This window comes from Rhipicephalus microplus, unplaced genomic scaffold (genome assembly GCF_043290135.1).
Source record: "Rhipicephalus microplus isolate Deutch F79 unplaced genomic scaffold, USDA_Rmic scaffold_231, whole genome shotgun sequence".
Taxonomy (NCBI): Eukaryota; Metazoa; Arthropoda; class Arachnida; order Ixodida; family Ixodidae; genus Rhipicephalus; species Rhipicephalus microplus.
In genome coordinates this window covers 72,501-82,273 of record NW_027464802.1, presented here as the reverse complement: position 1 = coordinate 82,273, position 9,773 = coordinate 72,501, and the positions used below count along the sequence as shown (strand labels likewise).

Below are 9,773 nucleotides of genomic sequence, written 5' to 3'. Positions count from 1 at the left end.
TTGCGAACCCAGGTTTCTTGAGCGAGCGCGGGCGTTTTTTCTTCCTTTCTTTCTTTGTTCTATGTGTTAGCGAATCGGCCTTTAATATCACACGAGGACTCACAACCAACAATTTTCAGTTTGAAGTGTAAAAAATCTGCAGGTGTTGACGTAACTGACTTGCCCCGTACCCTTGAGTACATCCATGAAGTTCTCGTAGTACTACTAAATCGCATTATTCCAAGTGGAGAAATTCCCATAAACTTGCAAACCTCTACACGAAAATCGGTGCGCGTGATAAAGTTGAAAATTATCGTCCGATATCAAATGTGCCTTCTATAACACAAATTCTAGGAAAAAAAAAAAAAAACACTTGTTCGCCGTTCTCTGCGCCGTGACTGGCAGCACTCCGGCGAAGCGAAACGGGGTCGATTCGAGCACGATATCGGCGTCTTTCGACGTGCTCGCCGGCGACCGTCGCACGAGTACGTCGCACGAGCGCGTCTGCCGGGGCGCCGTTTGCGAAGCCGACGCAAAAGTGGGAACCGCCGCTCGGATGATCGCCGCTTTCGGCAGAGTGAGTGTTGGCACTCCGGGGAAGCGAAACAGCGTGAATGCGCCCACGAAATCGGCGTATTTTGAAGTGCCCGCCGGCGACCGTCGCACGAGTACGGTAAACCGCGTCAGCCGGGGCGTAGTTCGGGACGCCGACGAAAAAGTGGGAAGCGCAACTCGGATCTTCGCCGTTTTTGCAGGAGTGAGTGGCGGCCCTCCTGCGAGACCAAGAAGCATCGATTCGTGCACGAATTCGGCGCCTTTCGACGTGATCGCCGGCGACCGTCGCTCGAGTAGGGCAAACCGCGTCTGCCGGGGCGGGCTTCGGGACGCCGATGCGAAAGTGGGAAACGCTGCTCGGATGTTCGCCGTTTTTGGCCGAGTGAGTGCTGGCACTCGGGCGAAGCCAAACGGGGCCGATTACGGCACGATATCGGCGTCTTTCGACGTGCCCGGCGGCGACCGTCGCACGAGTACGGTAAACCGCGTCAGCCCGGGCGGAGTTCGGGACGCCGATGCGAAAGTGGAGAACGCCGCTCGGATCTTCGCCGTTTTTGGAGGAGTGAGTGGCGGCACTCCGGAGAAGCCAAGGAGCGCCAATTAGCGCACGATATCGGCGTCTTTCGACGCGCTCGCCGGCGACCGTCGAACGAGTAGGGCAAACCGCGTCTGCCGGGGCGGGGTTTACGACGCCGACGCAAAAGTGGGAACCGCCGCTCGGATGTTGGCCGTTTTTGGCAGAGTGAGTGCTGGCACACCGGCGACGCGAAAGAGCGCGAAAGCGCCCACGAAAGTGGCGTATTTGGACGTGCTTGACGGCGACCGCTGCAGGAGTACGAAAAACCACGTCAGCCGGGGCGAGCGACCCACGGCGGTCTGGGTGCTTATCGCTGCTATTATAGGGGCACCCCGGCAGACGCAGAAAAAAAAAATTTTTTTTCGACCTTCTTTTTTGCTGGTCGAGCTCGGGTAACCCAGGTCGCAATGGGAGCCGCGCACGAAAGCGGCGTCGCGAGACGCGTTCGCGGTCGCTAGTCGCACGAGCTCGGCAACCGCGTCAGCCGGCGCGGAGTTCGGGATGCCGACGGCTAAGTGGGTACCGCTGCTCGGATGTTCGCCGTTTTTGGCCGAGTGAGTGCTGGCACTCCGGCGAAGCGAAACGGGGCCGATTCGGGCACGATATCGGCGTATTTCGACGTGCTCGCCGGCGACCGTCGCACGAGTACGGCAAAGCGCGTCTGCCGGGGCGAGGTTTGCGATGCCGACGAAAAAGTGGGAAGCGCCGCTCGGATCTTCGCCGTTTTTGCAGGAGTGAGTGGCGGCCCTCCTGCGAGACCAAGAAGCATCGACTCGCGCACGATATCGGTGTCTTTCGACGTGCCCGCCGGCCACCGCCGCACGAGTACGGCAAACCGCGTATGCCGGGGCGGGGTTGGCGACGCCGACGCAAAAGTGGGAACCGCCACTAGGATGTTCGCCGTTTTTGGCAGAGTGAGTGCTGGCACACCGGCGACGCGAAAGAGCGCGAAAGCGCCCACGAAAGTGGCGTATTTGGACGTGCTTGACGGCGACCGCTGCAGGAGTACGAAAAACCACGTCAGCCGGGGCGAGCGACCCACGGCGGTCTGGGTGCTTATCGCTGCTATTATAGGGGCACCCCGGCAGACGCAGAAAAAAAAAATTTTTTTTCGACCTTCTTTTTTGCTGGTCGAGCTCGGGTAACCCAGGTCGCAATGGGAGCCGCGCACGAAAGCGGCGTCGCGAGACGCGTTCGCGGTCGCTAGTCGCACGAGCTCGGCAACCGCGTCAGCCGGCGCGGAGTTCGGGATGCCGACGGCTAAGTGGGTACCGCTGCTCGGATGTTCGCCGTTTTTGGCCGAGTGAGTGCTGGCACTCCGGCGAAGCGAAACGGGGCCGATTCGGGCACGATATCGGCGTATTTCGACGTGCTCGCCGGCGACCGTCGCACGAGTACGGCAAAGCGCGTCTGCCGGGGCGAGGTTTGCGATGCCGACGAAAAAGTGGGAAGCGCCGCTCGGATCTTCGCCGTTTTTGCAGGAGTGAGTGGCGGCCCTCCTGCGAGACCAAGAAGCATCGACTCGCGCACGATATCGGTGTCTTTCGACGTGCCCGCCGGCCACCGCCGCACGAGTACGGCAAACCGCGTATGCCGGGGCGGGGTTGGCGACGCCGACGCAAAAGTGGGAACCGCCACTAGGATGTTCGCCGTTTTTGGCAGAGTGAGTGCTGGCACTCCGGCGAAGCGAAAGAGCGCGAATGCGCCCACGAAAGTGGCGTGTTTGGACGTGCTTGACGACGACCACCGCAGGAAAACGAAAAACCACGTCAGCCGGGGCGAGCGACCCATGGCGGTCTGGGTGCTTATCGCTGCTATTATAGGGGCACCCCGGCAGACGCAAAAAAAAAAAAAATTTTTTTTCGACATTCTTTCTTGCTCGTCGACCTCGGGTGACCCAGGTCGCAGTGGGAGCCGCGCACGAAAGCGGCGTCGCGAGACGGCTTCGCGGTCGCTAGTCGCACGAGCTCGGCAACCGCGTCTGCCGGGGCGGAGTTCGGGACGCCGACGGCTAAGTGGGAACCGCCGCTCGGATGTTCGCCGTTTGTGGCCGAGTGAGTGCTGGCACTCCGGCGAAGCCAAACGGGGCCGATTCCGGCACGATATCGGCGTCTTTCTACGTGCTCGCCGGCGACCGTCGCACGAGTACGGCAAAGTGCGTCTGCCGGGGCGGGGTTTGCGACGCGTACGCAATAGTGAGAACCGTCGCTCGGATGTTCGTCGTCTTTCGCCGAGCCAGTGCTGGCACTCCGGCGAAGCCGAACGGAGCCGATTCGGGCACGATATCGGCGTCTTTCCACGTGCTCGCCGGCGACCGTCGCACGAGTACGGTAAACCGCGTCAGCCGGGGCGGAGTTCGGGACGCCGATGCGAAAGTGGGAAGCGCCGCTCGGATCTTCGCCGTTTTTGGAGGAGTCAGTGGCGGCACTCCGGTGAAGCCAAGGTGCGCCAATTCGCGCACGATATCGGCGTCTTTCGACGTGCCCGCCGGCCACCGTCGCACGAGTACGGCAAACCTCGTCTGCCGGGGCGGGGTTTGCGACGCCGACGCAAAAGTGGGAACCGCCGCTCGGATGTTCGCCGTTTTTGGCAGAGTGAGTGCTGGCACTCCGGCGAAGCGAAAGAGCGTGAATGCGCCCACGAAAGTAGCGTATTTGGACGTGCTTGACGGCGACCGCCGCAGGAGTACGAAAAACCACGTCAGCCGGGGCGAGCGACCCACGGCGGTCTGGGTGCTTATCGCTGCTATTATAGGGGCACCCCGGCAGACGCAGAAAGAAAAAAAAAAAAAAAATGGGGACATGGCGTGCGTCACCGTGCGGCTTCGCAGCGTTGCCGAAGTCGCCGAGCCCTTCGACTGAGCCGAACGGCGGACCAGGGAACGTTGGTCGGCCGTTCTAACCTGTCGGTGCCACGCCGAGACGTCGTTAAGGAAAACCGCGTCGTGGGCCTCTACGACGCCGTCGAGTCGTTGTACGTTTGGTGTCCAGCGTGTCGGCGGTGAGTAGCGGACACGTCGTTCACGACTTCGGTCTTTCGCAGTCGACGCGAACTTGCGGAGAGTCGTGGTGCCTCACGTTTTCGGCAGAAACCGCGGCGGAATTTTCCCGTGCGTGCGCGCACGACCTCGGTGCTGTGCCGTCAGCGTAGTGTTGCACAAACTCGTGGCCTACCCAAGGTGCGGTACGTTTGCGGCCGTATCCTCGGTGGGAATTTCGTGAGTAGGGTCGCAAATTCTACGACCTCGGCGGGTTTGAGAGCGACGTAGACTTGTGGCACGCTCAACGTGCCACACGTTTCGGGGCACACCCGCGGTGAAATTTTCTCGAGTACGCTCGTATTAGTGCCCAAGGAGGTCTGGGTACTTATCGCTGCTATTATGTGGGGGTTCTCGTGAGCGGCGTACGCGAAAGCGACCGGGTGTCTGATATGCGGCGGGCTTCGGCCTCGTCAAGCGTGTCCTCGGGTCTGCTCCAGGGGAATCCACGGCAGTCGTCTGCAGCCTCATCCGCTTGATGCGTTAGGGGCTGGTTGTCGGACGGTGCCGTTTTACCACGATATCGAGGTGTGTTCCGTGTCGTCCTCGGGCGATTCAGATGCGAAAGCGCCGAAGACGCGGGCGTGACCCGTCGTCTGGCGGCTTTGCAGTCTCGGCTCCGTTGCTAGTTCCGGCCGGTCCACCGACAGTGCAGCGGGCTTGGGCAACCCGCACGGCGCGACCGAGTCGATGCAAAAAAAGAGCGAGCATGAACGTGCTTCTTGCCGCACGGCTCCCACTCGTCTTTCGGGAAGGTTGTGCCGTAGCGAGCTCGAACGCCGTCATCTCGGAGTGCAAAATAAGCGTGTTGGGGCGCCTGAAGGTGGCCTCCGCCGCACACAGACTGCGTCCGGCCCGCCGAAGGCGAGGACGGACGCGCAGTCGAACGATTACCTGGTTGATCCTGCCAGTAATCATATGCTTGTCTCAAAGATTAAGCCATGCATGTCTAAGTACATGCCGAAATAAGGCGAAACCGCGAATGGCTCATTAAATCAGTTATGGTTCCTTAGATCGTTTCTTCCTACTTGGATAACTGTGGCAATTCTAGAGCTAATACATGCAGTGAGCCTGGAGCCCTTTGGGTAACGGGTGCTTTTATTAGACCAAGATCGATCGGGTTTCGGCCCGTATTGTGTGGTGACTCTGGATAACTTTGTGCTGATCGCATGGCCACGAGCCGGCGACGTTTCTTTCAAGTGTCTGCCTTATCAACTTTCGATGGTAGGTTACTTGCTTACCATGGTTGTTACGGGTAACGGAGAATCAGGGTTCGATTCCGGAGAGGGAGCCTGAGAAACGGCTACCACATCCAAGGAAGGCAGCAGGCGCGCAAATTACCCACTCCCGGCACGGGGAGGTAGTGACGAAAAATAACAATACGGGACTCTTTTGAGGCCCCGTAATTGAAATGAGTACACTCTAAATCCTTTAACGAGGATCAATTGGAGGGCAAGTCTGGTGCCAGCAGCCGCGGTAATTCCAGCTCCAATAGCGTATACTAAAGCTGCTGCGGTTAAAAAGCTCGTAGTTGGATCTCAGTTCCAGACGAGTAGTGCATCTACCCGATGCGACGGCTCGGACTGAACATCATGCCGGTTCTTTCTTGGTGCACTTCATTGTGTGCCTCGAGATGGCCGGTGCTTTTACTTTGAAAAAATTAGAGTGCTCAACGCAGGCGAGTCGCCTGAATAAACTTGCATGGAATAATAGAACAAGACCTCGTTTCTGTTCTGTTGGTTTTTGGAATACGAGGTAATGATTAAGAGGGACGGACGGGGGCATTCGTGTTGCGGCGCTAGAGGTGAAATTCTTGGACCGTCGCAAGACGAACTACTGCGAAAGCATTTGCCAAGAATGTTTTCATTGATCAAGAACGAAAGTCAGAGGTTCGAAGGCGATCAGATACCGCCCTAGTTCTGACCATAAACGATGCCAACCAGCGATCCGCCTGAGTTACTCAAATGACTCGGCGGGCAGCTTCCGGGAAACCAAAGTATTTGGGTTCCGGGGGAAGTATGGTTGCAAAGCTGAAACTTAAAGGAATTGACGGAAGGGCACCACCAGGAGTGGAGCCTGCGGCTTAATTTGACTCAACACGGGAAAACTTACCCGGCCCGGACACTGGGAGGATTGACAGATTGAGAGCTCTTTCTTGATTCGGTGGATGGTGGTGCATGGCCGTTCTTAGTTGGTGGAGCGATTTGTCTGGTTAATTCCGATAACGAACGAGACTCTAGCCTATTAAATAGGTGCGGGGTTCCCAGCACCTTACAACCTTCTTAGAGGGACAAGCGGCTCCTAGCCGCACGAAACAGAGCAATAACAGGTCTGTGATGCCCTTAGATGTCCGGGGCCGCACGCGCGCTACACTGAAGGAAGCAGCGTGTCTTTATCCCTGTCTGAAAAGACTGGGTAACCCGTGGAACTTCTTTCGTGATTGGGATAGGGGCTTGCAATTGTTCCCCTTGAACGAGGAATTCCCAGTAAGCGCGAGTCATAAGCTCGCGTTGATTACGTCCCTGCCCTTTGTACACACCGCCCGTCGCTACTACCGATTGAATGATTTAGTGAGGTCTTCGGACCGATGTCCGGCGCGGCCTTTCGGTTGCGCCGGTCTGTTGGAAAGATGACCAAACTTGATCATTTAGAGGAAGTAAAAGTCGTAACAAGGTTTCCGTAGGTGAACCTGCGGAAGGATCATTAACGGATTGTGAAGGGTGAGCGCCTCAGCTGCGTCTGCGCCCGACACTTTCTGCCGCTGACCCCGTTTGGACGCGGGGTCGGCTTTTCCCCACGGGGCTGCCTGAATGTGGAGCGGCACCCCGTGACAAATTGTTGCGCCCAGCGGACGCCAACACCGCGACCTTGGACGGTCGGCCAGGTGGCGGACGCGGGTACAAACGGCGCAACGCACTCATAGGTCGGCTTTCGACCCGCCACTGCACCGTGGCTCGAAGCGCTCGAAATGCGCGACCCGACCGCTGCGGGACCGCCTAGTACTGTAAACAGGAGCGGCGGAGCGCGAACGGCGAGTCGTGGTTACGTCGGTAGAAGGCGAGGCTGCGCGTTCCCGAAACGCCAGCCGAGTGCCCTCCCGACCGTTCGAGCGTGCAAGAACGAGACCCGACAATCGCGCGGCGACTGCCAAGTACGAGAGGAACGGCACAAGCGTCGGCGGTCGGTCAAGGAACTGGCGATGTGACGGGTCCGCTGTGCACCAGTGCATACCGTCCCGCCGTCCGCGGCAAGCGCCTCCGCGTCCTCGGGTGACGGAGGCTGCCGGTCGGTTCTTGCAGGCGAGGGATCTCGCTGGCACCGGTTCGCGTTGACGCGCGGCCGGTCATGGCACGGCGATGCGACGGCCGAGGTGCGCAGTACTCGATGGAGGAACCGCACGCTCCGATGACCGTCCCGCCCTCCGCGGCGTATGCGTACCGACCGTAATGGTTGCAGCAGCGCCGGCCGGCTTTTGAATTCGCCACACGAAACACGGTGCGAGATCGCGGTTAGGGGAGCGTCGACGTTGCCAGGCGTTTTGCTTGCTGCCGAGGGAAAGGCGGCACGGCCACGTCGCGCTCGTCGCGATTAGCGGGTCTGCGCGCTTTGGGAAGGTGCCGCAACGACTTGCCGAAAGAGGAAGCACGGAAGAACGAGGGACTTGGACGTCCCGACAATTGAACGCACTTGCGGCCAGGCCCTTGCTGGCTTCGTTCTTCCGCCTCGAGTAGGCTCGTACGCGGCTCCGGCGCCGAAAGTGGTCCTTGGCACCGACTTCGGTGGACGTGGGAAGTGCCGCGCAAGTACGGCGCGCCTGGCTCCACCTGTTGGCTAAAGTAGGCAGCCGGATCGGCATTTTGGTGTGCGGTGGCAAACCGTGGATGCGAAAAAAGCTTGTGCGATTTCGTGGAACAAAAAGCGGGGGTCCCCCTTTTTATGCGGAGGAGACCGACCCGCCTGCCGTGGTGAACCGCGACGCCACGGTAAAAACGGGAGAGGCTTGTCGATGGGACCGTGCATCCCGCGCTCCACGGAGGCCGGGAGGCGGCCGCCCGAGGAAATGTGTAGCCGTCGAGGCCCGCATCTGCGTGCACTCTTATCCAAATGGGTGTACCGCAGGCATTTTCTGGTTAGGCGGGCCAATGAGAGCGAGCACACAACGATACCTACGGGTCCGGCTTGGAGAACCGGCTTCGACGCCTCCCGAGTATTTATAGAGGGGTGGACCACGAAAGCACTCGCAAGTAGCGAAAGCGAAACGCCGTCCGAAACACACCGTTTGCTCGATTTGCGGCAGCCGAAAAAGGCGCGGCAGAGTTTTGGAGTCCAAGCGTGCGCTGAAAAGCGCCCTTCTTGGCCACTGTTTGGCCGAGTGCCAGAAACGTTTGGTTTTGACTGTACGGAATTGAACAAACACTTTTTCACGACTCTAAGCGGTGGATCACTCGGTTCTCGGGTCGATGAAGAACGCAGCCAGCTGCGAGACTTGGTGTGAATTGCAGGACACACTGAGCACTGATTCTTTGAACGCACATTGCGGCCTTGGGTCTTCCCTTGGCTTCGTCTGTCTGAGGGTCGGATCACATATCAAGAGAGCCTTCGGCGCACAAGGGAACGTGAGCCGTCGACTCGTTTTGACCGCGTCGGCAACACGGACAGCACGCTGAACACCTCACAGCGAGCGCCAACAGCGGCCACTCAAGGGCGAGACGGTGGCGACCGTCGTGCCAGAGCCCAACCGAAACGGGGGCGACCGACTGCATTGAGGATGTGGCACCTCGTTGAGACCGCCGCAGGACTTCGAGTCGGAAGGAAGCCTGCAGGGAAAGTGCGGTCGAGGTTGCGTACTCCTCTCTGCGACCGGGCGCGCAAGAGCTGCGAGAGCCACGGACGCGCAACTTTAACGCACGGTAAACACGAGGAGCGAAAGCCGGCCAGCAAAGCTTCTCCAGCCGTGCGCAAAGTGCGCGAGATCGCAGCCTTGCGTTGCGCTTGTTGCCCTCGAAGTAAGCAGGGTGTCCCGTAGACCGGGCGCTCGAACACGCTGCGGGGCCGTGCCTCCTCCAGGCTTTGCCGCGCGAACAGGGAACGTTCGCGCGCAAAGCGCAGGGAGGTGAGGAGGCTGCGCCCGACGTTTGCGGTTCGCTGCGTACGCGGTTGATGCGGAGAGCACGGCGCGACGACTTGCCGCGAAGCGGAAAAAGTCTCCCGCACGAGTTGGCGAAACGTTGGCGAAGCTTAAGGCGTTCTCGTCGTAGTCCGCCGTCGGTCTAAGTGCTTCGCAGTTCCCGTCCCGTTCAAAAAACTGGGCCACTCCAGTTGGGGCGGGGGCGACGCTACACGAGACGATGCCTCTCGCCAGGCTGCGTGGCTGCCCTTGCGGCGGCGGCGACTGGCCTCGGCGGTGTTTGGGCTTTCGACACGGTCGTTTATCACGCAACTGCTCGGACGACGCACGCGCGCAGCGGAATGCCGCTTGCCAGCCTTGTGAAGATGTGACCCTGTACAGGGTTGCGGGCGCACTTGGTAGGGCGTCGTACTCGGTTCGCGATGGGTTTACGAACGTGTCCCGTCACTTCCACGTCACACCGGTTGTGCGCCGCACGCGTGCAGCGGGGAAGCCGA

At 59.7% G+C, this 9,773-nt stretch overlaps 2 non-coding genes across 2 annotated transcripts; both read left to right on the top strand.

Moving 5' to 3' along the window:
- The first annotated feature begins 5,039 nt into the window (after positions 1-5,039).
- Positions 5,040-6,854, top strand: LOC142792675 (small subunit ribosomal RNA). Its single transcript, XR_012891121.1, has one exon. It is a non-coding gene; the product is annotated as a small subunit ribosomal RNA (ribosomal RNA).
- A 1,719-nt stretch (positions 6,855-8,573) lies between these two features.
- Positions 8,574-8,726, top strand: LOC142792676 (5.8S ribosomal RNA). The gene has a single exon (XR_012891122.1). It is a non-coding gene; the product is annotated as a 5.8S ribosomal RNA (ribosomal RNA).
- Positions 8,727-9,773: the final 1,047 nt, after the last annotated feature.